At 53.9% G+C, this 13,890-nt stretch overlaps 1 pseudogene; it reads left to right on the forward strand.

The window, feature by feature from the left end:
• The first annotated feature begins 1,002 nt into the window (after positions 1-1,002).
• On the forward strand, positions 1,003-3,039 carry LOC119462572 (uncharacterized; annotated as a pseudogene).
• Positions 3,040-13,890: the final 10,851 nt, after the last annotated feature.

Raw genomic sequence — 13,890 nt, forward strand, 5'->3', positions numbered from 1 at the left:
TCATCACAGACGTATCCTACCCCACTAGACTCGGTTCGGGCCTACACCGAGATACAACGCCGGATGTCGCCTTTACGAGCTCCGGAGTCAAAGCTACTTGGTGTCAAACTCACGAAAATTTTGGAAGCGATCCCTTCATGCTCGAGATCGTGATACAAGAGCCCACGAGGCAACGTATGCGGCCGACTCAGGTGATTAACTGGGACTCCTTTCGCATGCACAGGAAAGAGCAGGCCACAACTCCCGTCATTATCGACATCAAAGCAAGCATAGCCGAAATCGTCAAACAAGTGACTGACGCCACACAAACCGTCGAGGTTGAGGACACAGTCCCGCACTGCGACCGTTACTACGCCCATCTCTGGGAGCGCAAGAAGTCGCTCGAAGCTCTTCTCGCCACTCGAAAATGGGACCGCGATATCCGCCGTCGGCTGGCGCGCGCCCACACGAACATTGAGAACTATGCAATAGAACTCACCCGCCAGGGCTGGCACAACATTTGTGACCAGATGAACAAGACTCCGAACGCTCGTAACCCGCGGAACCTGCTCCGACATCTAATGGACCCGGCCGGAGGCGATCTCCGAGCACGCCAACAGCTTGAGCGAATCTTCCATCAGTATCCTGGGACACCAGATGAGCTCAAACAAGAGCTCATTAACACCTACATCCGCCCCGAACCGGCAACCACCCTCCCCCTATCAGGGCTCGGCCAACCCTGGCCTAGACGCCCCGATCTCTTTAGCGGAGGTCCGTGCAGAACTCAATCGCCTCAAGACCAATTCTGTGGCCGGCCCCGACCGCATTTCTAACACGATGCTTAGGAATCTAGATGACGCCTCTATTCACCCCCTCACCGACTACCGTCAAGAGTGTTGGGCCAGCGGTACCATCCCGCAGGAATGGAAGTGCGCCAAGCTAGTCTTCATCCCCAAGCCGGGAAAACCACCAACCTTGGCCAACCTCCGTCCCATCTCTATCACATCCTGCGTTGGGAAGTTAATGGAACACGTTATCCAGTCCAGACTTCTTCGCTACCTCGAAGACAACCACCTCCTACCAGACACGATGTTATGTTTCCGTCCTGACTTAGCAGCCCCCGACATAATGCTTCTTCTCCATCATCAGGTAGTCATGCGTCGCACACTAGACACGAAAGTAATCGTCGGCCTCGATGTTGCCAAGGCCTTCGACAATATCCTCCATGAAGCGATTCTTCAACAACTCCAGACTCTCGGCGTCGGACATCGCACGTATGCATATGTCCGAGACTTCCTGACCGACCGCAAGATACAACTCAGCGTCGGCACGGGACATCCCTCCATCATCTCTCCTGGCAACCGCGGCACGCCGCAAGGCTTAGTGCTCTCGCCGCTGCTTTTCAACGTTGCACTGATAGGCCTGCCCAAGCTTCTGGCTGACATTCCCCACCTACACCACAGCGTTTATGCTGACGATCTTACTCTTTGGATCACGCACGGCACTGACGGCGAGATCGAAGAGACTCTCCAGACCGCCATCGATCGGGTCGGAGGCTATCTGGATACAGTTGGCCTCAGCTGCTCGGCGACTAAGTCAGAGTATATAATCATCCCGTCCTCAGGACGACGCCCACCAAAAATACTTCCTGAGATCAACCTCCAGGTGCAAGAAAACCCCATCCCTCGTACAGATCACATCAGGATTCTGGGCATACACCTACAGGCAAACGGCAGCAACAATATATCGCTCCAACGCATCGACCAGTCGGTGGTACAGATCGGACGTCTTCTCAAGCGAGTCTCCAACAAGCACCGAGGTATGCGAGAGTGCAACCTCCTGCGCCTCGTCCAAGCCTTCATCTGCTCCCGCATCACCTACTCCGCACCTTACTTACGTCTCATCCGCGCCGAAAGTGAACGGCTAGAGGCGTCACTTCGAAAAGCATACAAGACGGCCCTGGGTCTTCCCATGTCAACAGCTACTCACAAGCTTATGGCTCTCGGCATCTCCAACACCGTGAGCGAACTGATCGAAGCTACCCTCAGCACCCAATACGAGCGGTTGTAACTCACACACGCTGGCCGCGCGGTACTGCTGCAAGTTGGGATCTCACCAACGGGGGCGGCCCCCAATTATATTGATCTTACACCGGAATATCGTCAAAATCTCCGCATCTCTCCCATTCCCAAACGGGTGCATCCGGAACACCACGCCCAGAGACGGGCCGATCGTGCCCGACAATTCGAGAAACGCTTCAGCGGACGTCCAGATGTCACGTATACGGACGCCTCTTACCACCCCTCGAAACCAGCGATGGTGGCGGCAGCCCTCGCCCCGCACCGCAGCTGGTACACAGCCTGAAGCATTCGCAACGCAGAAACAGTCACCGCAGCAGAGGAGGTTGTTATTGCGCTTGCGCTAACTGATCCTATTACCAAAGTCGTCATAAGTGATTCTCAACAGGCGATCCGAACCTACGATGCCAGCCGTATCTCTCGCCCGGCATCACACATTCTGCATTCTACTCCCCCCTCCTCCACATCCCGCTTACTCCTGTGGGCTCCAGCCCATGAATCGCTCAGGGGAAACGTCCAGGTGCATACACTTGCTCGAGATCTTAGCTGCCGAGCCGAGTGTAGGATCCACCGCCCCGATTCCTCTGGCACCACTATCTCGCACGATTCTCTACTCACCACTTACACGGACATCCTCCAGTACTACCGACTCGGAAGATGCATATATCCTTCCGCACAGCGTGATCTAACAAGGCGCGAGGCCGTCCAATGGCGCAAACTACAAACAGGCAGCTTCCCACACCCCCTCTTATACAGTAAAATCTTTCCGCAAGAAATAACGCCTAGGTGCAAACACTGCTCAGCTCCGGCCACTCTTATACACATGGCGTGGACTTGTACGCATTACAACACAGACAAAACAAACACCCCAGAGTCGTGGGAGTCCCTCCTGCGTATCTCCGAGACAGCAGACCAACGCCGGCTCATCCAGCGTGCGGTGGAGGCCGCGGAATCCCAATGGATCACCGCTGACCTCCTCTAAGCCAGCGCAACCGGTCCTTGGACTGGTACCCTCTTTTTGGGCGAAATAAAGAATTCACCACCACCACCACCACCCCCGAGGCCACCGCCTCCGCCTCCGCCTCTCCTCCGGCGTCGGCTGCAGCCGCTACGGCCCCCACCGCCTCTGCATCCCCGGCCGTTGTGCCCGCCGGGGGCTCTGCGGCCGGCTGCCCCGCGGGTGGCTGCTCTTCTTGAGGCGCTGCTCCAGCAGCGGCGCTTGGGTGGCCGGTCGCCACCTGGAGCAACCACTCCGCGAACTCGGTCTCCCGGGCCGCTCGGGCCAGCATGGCCTGAGCTGCCCCGCTAGGCGGCCGCTGCTGCAGTGGCGGTGGGTTGCGCGAACCCCGCGTTCGTATCCGGTGTAGGGCCCCCCAGTCGTGGCTCTGGTGGATCCGCACGGCCCCACAGCCGCACAGCATCGTAGAGGCAGCGGCAGGCAGGCGCCCCTCACCCTCCGGTCGATGTCCCGGACTGTCCGGCCTTGGAACAGCCGGAACAGCCGCTGCGGGGCGTGCCGGTGCGAGCCCTCTCCTGCCGCCGCCAAGGCCGGTCGGATACGTAGGCCGCCGGCGGGTCCACGCCGTCTTGAGACGTCCACGTCGCCACGTCCCGGGTGCTGTGACCCTGTAGGTTGGGGGTCCTCTCGCCGGGCTCCCGTGGGGCCGGCGATTGAGCCTCGGCGGGCCCAGAGGTCGGACGGTGAGGCGACGGGCCGTTGGAGAAGCGGCGTCGTGGTGTATGAGGGGGGGCGGCGGTCTTGCGGGCGTCCGGGGTGAGGCCTGGCGCTGCCTCTGGTGGCGTGGGGACTCCCCGAAGGGAGGGCAGCCCGCCGAGTCGTCTCGGCGGCGCATGGATTGCTCGTAATTCTCCATCTGTGCGGTAAAGTCGGCACAGATAAGGTTAACACCCGCATTGCGCGTTGCGCGTGACACCTTGCTATTTGCCAGAGACATCAAACGGGACCGGGAGCGCCCGGTGGTCCCCGCCTGCGGCGCAAGTTGTAGCGCGGCTGCGGGCTTGCCATTCGGTGCTGGTTGCTCTCTCTCACCGATCGCGGTTGAGGGAGCGCCTGATCGTCATCCCACTGCTCATCACGTGGCACGTAGCGTTTCAGGTCGCATACGTGTACCGGTCCGCCGATCGGCTTTCCTTTCTTGTTCTCGAGCCGGTAAACAAGCGAGGAAACCTTCTCTTTCACTTGATACGGCCCGGTCCAGTTCGGTGCCAGCGAGGCAGCGAACTGTTTGGTAGCATCGCTGAGAACGTGCTGGCGTCGAAGCACCAGATCGCCCACTTCGTAGTGGACGTTCCAATGCGAGCGGTCGTACTGCGCCTTCTGTTGTGCCCTTGCAGCGCGAAGATTACAGCATGCTTTATGTAAAGCTTCCGTCATCTTGGCACGTAGAAGCGTCGCGTATTCAGCTCGTGCTGATGGCGCGACTGGCATTCCGCTGCGATCTGCGAGAACCCTATCCATCGGATTCGGCAGCTGTCTTCCCAGGTTGAGAGAAGAAGGCGCATACCCAGTCGAGCGGTTCACTGTCGATCGCAATGCAAACCCGATCTCTGGAAGGTAGGTAGGTATCCCAGTCCTTATGCCTTTCAGAGAACGCGACGAGCATGTGCTTGATGTTGCGATTGACTCGTTCAGTGGGGTTCGACTGAGCATGGTAGGTTGTCGTTTTCTTATGCTTAATGCCAAGTGCGGCGCATGAGTCAAGAACACCTTTGCAGTGAAGTAGGACGCATTGTCCGTTATCAACTGTTCCGGAAAACCAAACCTGGTAAAAACCTCCATCAACTTATCCATGATCACCCGTGCCGCCAGTTTTCGTAGGGGGAAAAGTTCTACCCATATACTGAAGTGATCCGGGACCACCAGCAAGAATTTGTTCCTGCTCGGTGTTGTGGGATACGGTCCCATGACGTCACATGCCGCGATTTGCCAGGGAGTCTGGCTGTCGATAGGCTGCCTGAAGCCTCGGGACTTCACGCTTTGGCACACATGACACGATCGGGCGTAGCGAATCACGTCCCATTTCATGCCTGGCCAGGTAGCGAAGCGACACAACTTAACGTAAGTCTTGAGGCCGCTCGCGTGCCCAGCGCTGCACGAGTCATGAAAGTAGCGTAGCAGCGCTCCTCTCAACGCGCGCGGTATCTCCACCTTGAACGCCTCACTTGTGTTTTTCTCTGAGGGAATATACCTCAGCAGGACGCCTTCGGAATTCAGCAGATAGGAATCCAGCGCGCTCACAGCATTACCAGCTGTTCCTGAGCGCTCCGAACCGACAGCAATACCAGCTGCCTCCATGTGCGCGGCGGCCGCGCCGCCCGGCTCCCGGAGTCCGTCGAGCACTTTTCGACAAAACGGATCCTTCTGCTGAGCCTCGAACAGCTCCTTTCTGCTGAAGACAACTCCTGCGGAACCGACATCTACGTGGTTCACGCTCTCGCTCAGGATCGACGGTTGTTCCGCGTCCCTTACTCGGGCTACGGCCAGGGTTTCTCCCTCGCCTCGGACTGGCACTCGCGAAAGTGCGTCCGCTGCGGCATTGCTTTTTCCTTTGCGGTAGCGCACGGTGAAGTCGTAACGCTGCAACAGCAGTGCCCAACGCGCCAGGCGGCTCACTCAAGCGCCTCAACCAAGTGAGAGCCACGTGGTCAGTCTCAATCGTGAATGCCACTCCGTCGACATAATAGTCAAACTTTCGCAGAGCGAAAACTATCGCGAGGCACTCCTTCTCTGTCACCGAGTAGTTCCTTTCCGCCGGCGCCAACGAACGGCTCGCGAACGCAACCAGTCGGAGAATGCCTCCGTGCTCCTGAAGCAAAATTGCACCTAGACCCAGGTCGCTTGCGTCTGTTTGAATCACAAACTCCCTGTTCAAGTCAGGCAGCTGCAACTCTGCTGTGTTAGCGAGCACCTTTGTGAGGCCGCGCAGTGCCGCCTCCTGCTCTTGACCCCAAGTCCAACGCTCGTCTTTCCTCAAGAGCTTCGTTAAAGGCGCTTGCACTGCCGCGCAGTCTTGAATGAATTGGCGATAAAAGTTCACCAGTCCCAGAAAGCGTCTCAGTTCGCCGATAACTTTCGGCGACGGGTAGCTCAGTATAGCCTCGAGCTTATCCTCACTCGGCAGAATGCGGCCGTTGTCCAACGTGAATCCCAACAGCGTTATTCTTTTCGCAGCAATCTGACCTTTACTCGGGTTCAACGTGATACCCGCGTACCTCAGCCTGTCTAGGACGTCTCTCAAGTGGCGCAAGTGCTCGTCGAATGTTTTCGAATAAACCACTATGTCGTCGAGATATGCGAGAGCATGTTGCCACTTCGCATCTCCTAGAACTCGGTCCATCAACCTCTCATAAGTAGCGGGAGCTCCGACTAAGCCAAAAGACATTCTCTTGAACTGAAAGAGCCCGCGGTCACAAGTGAAAGCCGTTTTCTCTTCGTCACGCTCGACCATTTCGACCTGAAAATATCCACGACTAGCATCAAGCGTCGTAAAGTACTTCGCCACGCCTAGGTTAGATACTAAAGAGGAAATGGAGGGTATAGGGTACGCATCCTTCTTCGTAACCTCATTCAGCCTGCGGTAGTCTACACAAAGGCGATAAGTATCGTCCTTCTTCGGGACTAGAACTACCGGGAAGCCCCATGGGCTGTTCGACCTTTCCTCAACGCCTGTGTCGATGAGTTCGTCTAAGGCGCTGTCAAGTGCTTTCCGTTTAGTCAAGCTTATCGGCCGAGGATTACATTTCCACGGCGCAGCGTCACCCGTGTCTATCCTGTGCCTGACTAATGTAGTGCGGCCCGGACGTTCCGTGAAAATCGCGTCGTATTCGTACAACAGCGATGACAGTCGTGCCCTTTCTCTCTCCGGCAGGCTGTTGACCTCTGATAAAAGTGGGGGCGCTGCCCCTTGCAACGTCGCGGCACAATGTTGTGCCTCCGTTGCTTTGATCGTCTTTACCGATTACGGTTTGCTCGCTCGGCTGCGGCTGGGTGTGGCCCGCTCGCGCCGCCCCCGGAGACAGTGTTTCCGCAGGCACGGGCACTTTTGCGAAACGCTTCAAAACACCCGTTCCGTTATCTCGGTAACCACCGCCGGTGATGTCTATCAAAATACCCGACTTGGCGAGAAAGTCTCGACCTAAAATAACAGGCACTGACAGACCGGGAAGATGTACGAGGCGTTGTCGCCTGACGCGTCTCTCCCAACTAATAACTAGTCTAGCTGCACAGCTCGATTGTAGCTGTGCCGGAATCAAGGCGGAAAGTGGTGTCACTATCTCTTAAGCGGATATTGTTCTCGCGGAGATGCTGCAACACCTCGTCACCAAATAAAGAAGCGCTTGCCCCAGTATCCAATAATGCGGCAAACTTCTTTCAGGCTATCGTTAGCTCGATGAACGGCGCCTGCGAGTCCGTGACATCTCCTACGCGACAAGCCAAATGCGCAAGTAAATCGAAATCACCGGTTGTGCTCGAGATCGCCGCCCGGGACCCAAGGTGGATCACCGGGGCCTCGCCCGTTTCCCGAACCACGTGCTCGACCTCGGCCCGGCGTACTTGCGCAGTCACGGGCGATGTGCCCCAGTCCGCCGCACTGGTAGCAACGGCCACCGAAGCCTCGGTGGCGTGGGCGCCCGTCGCTCCAATCCGGCAGGCCGTAGCTTCCACGCTCGGCGGTCGGCATGTGCCGCTCCTCCGTTCTCGCATTAGTCGCAAGTTCCTGCCGCGGCGCACTGCGTGCCGCGTTATGCTGTGCTGTTTTCAGCGCGTAGGCGTACGGGTCCAAGGCGCGGTCTGATAATTCCCAACCACGCTGGACCTGCTCGTCGGCGAACGATGCCGATGCGTCGACCCTCGGGGAATGTGAAGCGACCCCGCCGCCGTTCCGCGCGCAGCGAGGCTCAAATGACAGCGCGGCGTGTGGAGGCGGATGGTATAATCGCGCCGCGAGGATGTCCCCTTGGATGTGCTTTGCTTCGGCGGCGAGCTCGTCTAGCTCTTTGAACCTACATCCCCTGAAGTAGGCCGTGAAAGTCGGGTGCGCTTGCCGTGTGACGCCCTCGACTTTCTCGGCGTCGGTGGCGAGAGGGCTCGCGAGACGATAAAGTTCGTCCATCGCTCGAACATACTCTAGCAGGGACTCGTCCGGATGCTGGGTACGCAACTCCAACTCTCTCCTCAAACGCCACTCGTAGTTGGCCGGAAGAAATTCCTCGCGGAAGTTGGCGTGGAACTCTTCTACTGTGCGGGCTCTGTGTCAGGCCAGTCGGAACCAACGAGCCGCCTGTTCAGTCAGTGAAGCAGGGACCATGCGCGCGAGAAATTCGGCGTCTGAAAGCCCTGTTGCTTGCTGGTAATACTCCAGACGGTCGAGGTACTCGTTTGCACTAGTGCGATCGTGGTAGCCACTATATGTAGGCATGTCTACCTTAATTCGTGGTCGCTCGCTCTGCGATGGGGCCTGCATTGTGTTCTGCAGGGCGCCGGCTAAGCTCTGCATGACTTGCAGCGCATTCTGCAGCATTATTTCGCTCGACGGAATACTACCGCCCGAAGGTTCGGACGCATCCGCAGCTTGCGTCGAACTATGTAGAGGCATAGGTGGCTCTGAGTCCGCGGGACGAAGCGGCGAGGTGTTAGGCATGTTAGGCCTACTTTCAGGCCTAAACCCTGCCAACGTGGCATTTCCGCGATCCCGACTGTTCCGCGTGAAACACTCAAAATCAAAGCTACCGGTTTGTTCGGAAGCTGCCGCCGCGTTAGCACTAGGTCTCTGATTATCTGCCGCTACATCCGACAACATGAACAAATCTGGAAAGTCAGACAAGCCCGTCGCCATTGTTTGCTGTAACTTCAGTAGTCCCAGCTCCAAAAAACAGAAAAAGACTCGCCGTGTTGCCGAAGCGCCAAATGTGGGGGTCTTCCCCAACCCGTAGCGCGTGTAATCGCAGCTACGCAGGGTTCGGGCGAATAAGGCAACAAGCGAGTCAACTCAACAACGTTTATTGCTGTGGGCAATAAAACACACTTGCAGAGGGAAGTCCGCTCTGTATAATAAGTAATAAAATAGGCTTGCCTCGTCGCGTGTGGTAGTCACGCAAACGACGTCACTCACGGCTTTCAGCAGGTAAATCCGTACGGGCAGGTAGGTCAAGCGAGGTCAGAGAGGCCAGGGGTCTCTCGGTCGCGCTCTTTTATGCCTATTTACCTTTCCGCGTGGGGAGTGTCCTCCTCGCCCGCCGGATACTTTCTCTGTTCCCGCGCGGCACGCGCGTCGCGAGAGGCGAGCGAGAACCGGGAGAGGGCAAAGTGCATTTCTCCCGTGTCCGCCCGGCTCCCGCAGCGCGCACTGTGCGCGCACGAGATGTCCACCCGGCTGCCGCCGCGTGCGCTCCATGCGCCAGCGACGGGCGAGCGCCCGCGCGAGAAGGTGGCAGCATGTGCTCCCCATAAACTGTAGCCTGTCAGCATTTTCCACTGCAAACCGCACTGGAGGCCGGGGCTGTTCGTGCTGTCCTTTCAAACAAACTGGTAACCATCTGCTCGCTCTATATAGCGCCAAACTACCAGCTGCACAAACAAGAATTTCAGTCTTTCATTGATGAGCTCCCCGAACCCTACCTTGTTCTTGGGGATCTCAATGCACACAGCGGTCTGTGGGGCGACTCTCGCATCGATTCGCGAGGCCGTCTAATTGAACACTTTCTTATCTCATCCTGTGCGTGTCTGCGAAGAAAAAAGAACCTACATATTATTGTCTCGCAAACAAAACATTTTCCTCCATAGATCTCAGCATAGCTTCTCCATCTATATTACCTTAACTTGAATTGGAAGTTATAAAAAACCCGTATGGGAGCGACCATTTCGCAATACTGTTGAGAGCACCAAGACAATACGAATCTCCACCACAAGCCCCCCGGTGGAAGGTCGATGCAGCGAACTGGGAGAAATTCCAAACACTTACCAGTGCGATCTCATGGGCTGACATGTCCTCGCTTGGAGTTGACGGTGCCGTCGAGTATTTTACTAGCTTCATTATTGATGCACCATCTAAGTCTATTCCCCAGACAAGTGCAACTCCATGTTCCGTGGTTCAATAAACAATGCCGCAACGCGCGTAGGCAGCAGAGCAAAACATGGAGGCAGCTTCGCGATTCTCCTACTGCTGAAAACCTTGCCAATTTCATGAAAATGAAGTCCCAAGGTAGGAGAACGTGCAGACAAGCCAGGAGAGACAGCTGGCAAACATTTTTATCAAGTATTAACTCGTACACGGATGAGGCCAAGGTTTGGAACAGGGTCAAAAGAGTAAGAAGACGACAAACACATCCACCTCCCCTGCTACACATGCAGGGAGACAGCCTGGAGGACCAAGAACCATCTGGGTGCACATTTTGAACATGTGTTCAGTTTATCACACTATTCTCCAGCATTTACAAGATACAAATCAGTAATAGAAAGAAAAAAAAATGACCGAAAGAGCACTGGGAATGAGCCATATAAGTCGTTTCTCCCTAGCAGAGCTGTTTGCATCACTCACCTGTTGCAACCAATCTGCCCCAGGCTCTGACCGCATACTATAGGACATGTTGAAGAACCTGCCCCCTGAAACGAAGAAAACCCTTCTCTGTCTGTATAACTCTATATGGACCTCCGGCGAGATCCCCTCTGCCTGGAAAGAGGCCATAGTGATCGCTATCCTGAGGAAGGGCAAGGATCCATCGTCCGTATCGAGTTACCGGCCCATAGCTCTAACAAGCTGCCTCTGCAAAGTCTTTGAGAAGATGATAAACCGCCGTCTGATACATTTCCTAGAATCAAACAAGCTGCTTGAGCCATACAAGTGCGGTTTTCGTGAGGGTCGATCCACCACTGACCATTTGATACGTATTGAGGCGCAAATACGTGAGGCTTTTGTTCAAAAACAGTTCTTTCTGTCTGTATTCCTAGACATGGAAAAGGCCTACGACACCACATGGCGGTTTGGAATACTGAGACCTCTCCCACTTTGGTATACGTGGTAATATGCTAAATGTGATTGAAAGTTATTTGCTGAATCGCACATTCCGTGTTCGAGTTGGCGATGCTTTATCATGACCTTTTTGCAGGAAACCGGAGTGCCACAGGGTGGGGTGCTCAGTTGCACTCTCTTTATTATAAAAATGAATTCCTTGCGTCTATGCATCCAATGCAACATGTTTTATTCAACGTACGTCGATGATGTACAGATTGGATTTAAATCGTGCAACCTTGCAATCTGTGACCGGCAGGTTCAGCTTGGTCTGAACAAGGTGGTTAAATGGGCAGACGAGAATGGGTTCTGCCTAAATCCACAAAAGAGCACCTGCGTCCTTTTTTCGCGAAAGAGAGGACTGTACCCGGACCCCAACATTGACCTGCAAGGAGAGAGTCTACCTGTAAAAACGGAACATAAATTCTTAGGTATAATTCTTGACACAAAGCTAACATTCATACCACACCTAAAATATCTAAAAAAGAAGTGCATAAAAACAACCAATATTTTAAAAGGGTTGTCACACACTACATGGGGTAGTGACAAAAAGTGTCTGTTAAATTTGTACAAAAGCCTCATTCGAACACGCCTAGACTACGGGGCCATAATTTATCAGTCAGCTACAAAAACCCCGTTGAAGATGCTGGACCCCGTCCACCATCTAGGTATTCGCTTGTCTACAGGTGCCTTTACGACAAACCCTGTAGAAAGCCTTTACGTGGAATCTAATGAGTGGTCACTCCACTTGCAGAGGACCTACACAGTTTTCATGTATTTCCTCAGAGTGAACGCGAACAGTCAACATCCCACGTATTCCACCGTAAATGACTTGTCCAGCTCCCAACTCTTTCATAACCGGCCTGCAGTAAGACAGCCCTGCTTGTTGCGTGTGAGAAGTCTGGCTGAGGAAATGGATATCCCACTCTTTGAACATCGTCTAATGACACCCACTATACAGGTCTCACCGTGGCAGTGGCAGATTGTGGATTGGGATTTGTCCTTTTTACATGTTACGAAGCACGCCCCGGTTACGCACGTTCGAATGCACTAGCTTGAACTGCAGCATAAATACTCCTGTCCGGAATTTTACATCGATGCATCAAAGTCTCATGATGGCGTCTCTTATGCAGCGGTTGGCCCATCATTTTCAGATGCCGACGCCCTGCACCCCCAAACGAGCATTTTCACAGCAGAGGCTTATGCAATACTGTCGGCCCTTAAACACATCAAAGAATCGAAAATACCAAAAAGCAATCATTACACAGACTCACTGAGCGTAGTAAAAGCTATAAAATCTCTTAAAAGGCACAAAAATCTTGTAATAGTATCGCTTTATTCACTCGTATGTAATATTTGTGCGTCCGGGCAACATGTTGTGGTGTGCTGGGTGCCAGGACACCGAGACATCGAGGGAAATGTACTGGGAGACCAGCTTGCCACATCCATCGAGGCAAAAGCTGGCAACCCATCCATGCTCGTCCCTGTTCCCGATATAAAGCCATATCTACGCAAGAGACTTCGAGTCCACTGGCAACGTTTGTGGGACGCCCAGGCTCATAACAAACTTCATTTAATTAAGCCTCGCTTAGGGAACTGGCCATCGACCACGAAATCTAAAAGAAATGATGTCCAATTTTGTAGGCTCAGAATAGGACTCACATACGGCACGCGCAATTGTTGTCTGGAGGTGAACCCCCGACCTGTAATAGATGTGGGGAGGCACTTACTGTACTTACAGTGCAGTGTCCACTAATAGAACATGAAAGAAAAAAGCACTTTGTTCAAGCCTATAGAGAGAATATCCCCTTCACGCAGCGATGTTTTTACATAATGACCCGGTATTTCTGCACGATTCAGTTTTAGCCTTTTCAAGCGACGTCGACATTTTGCAAGTTCTTCGCCCGAGAGATTCGTAGCGGCATCCTCTTCCAGAGGACGGTGCTACGACATCATACTTGGAATGCACTCTCCTCCAGGCCCTTGCTTCTAAGGACTCTGAGGCAGCGGTGCCTTGTATCGCTTACAATTTTTTTATACTATATTATATTCATTGCGCCCCTATCACGTCATTGTCATGATATTATTATTTTCGTCTTTTAGTGCGCAGGATTTTAGGCCCCTTTCAGCCACCCTACACCTACCCACTGCCACTGATCACACCATTGCTGACTTAGTATACCACGTCTTGGCACTCTTTGGCCATAGCTGGCCCTTGCGCCACAAAACAGCATATATCATCATCAAACCTCAACCATAGCATTCCAACTGATGGCCTGTTCCCAGATTTCGATAATGTTCCACATTCTCCTCTTTTGCTAAAGCCATCACGCCTAAACATTGATCCTTTGTTTTTAACTGGATCCAGTGTTTCTTAACTAACCGAAAAGAGTTCGCATATGCTAACAACCTTACATCTGCTGTTTCCTCCGTTCTGTCTGGCGTACCTCATTGCACTGTTCTTGCGCCACTCCTATCTTTAATCTACATTAATGACTTGCCATTTACTGTAACTTCTGTAATACATCTTTTTGCTGATGATTGTGTACTGTACCGCCCTAACAATAACCTCGCTGACGTAACTTCCCCTTGAAGAGGATCTATTTCATATTCAAGACTGGTGTGCTACTTGACTCATGTCTCTGAACACTAGTAAGACCTGTACACATTTTATTCCACCGCCGACCTAACTACATCCCCCCTGCCTACAAGAAGAATAACAGTACTATATCTACCACTGACTCCTTCGAGTACTTAGGCATTCACCTCTCCAAAGATATGTGCTGGACAAATCATGCAACCCA

Source organism: Dermacentor silvarum, chromosome 8 (genome assembly GCF_013339745.2).
Source record: "Dermacentor silvarum isolate Dsil-2018 chromosome 8, BIME_Dsil_1.4, whole genome shotgun sequence".
NCBI classification, from domain to species: domain Eukaryota; kingdom Metazoa; phylum Arthropoda; class Arachnida; order Ixodida; family Ixodidae; genus Dermacentor; species Dermacentor silvarum.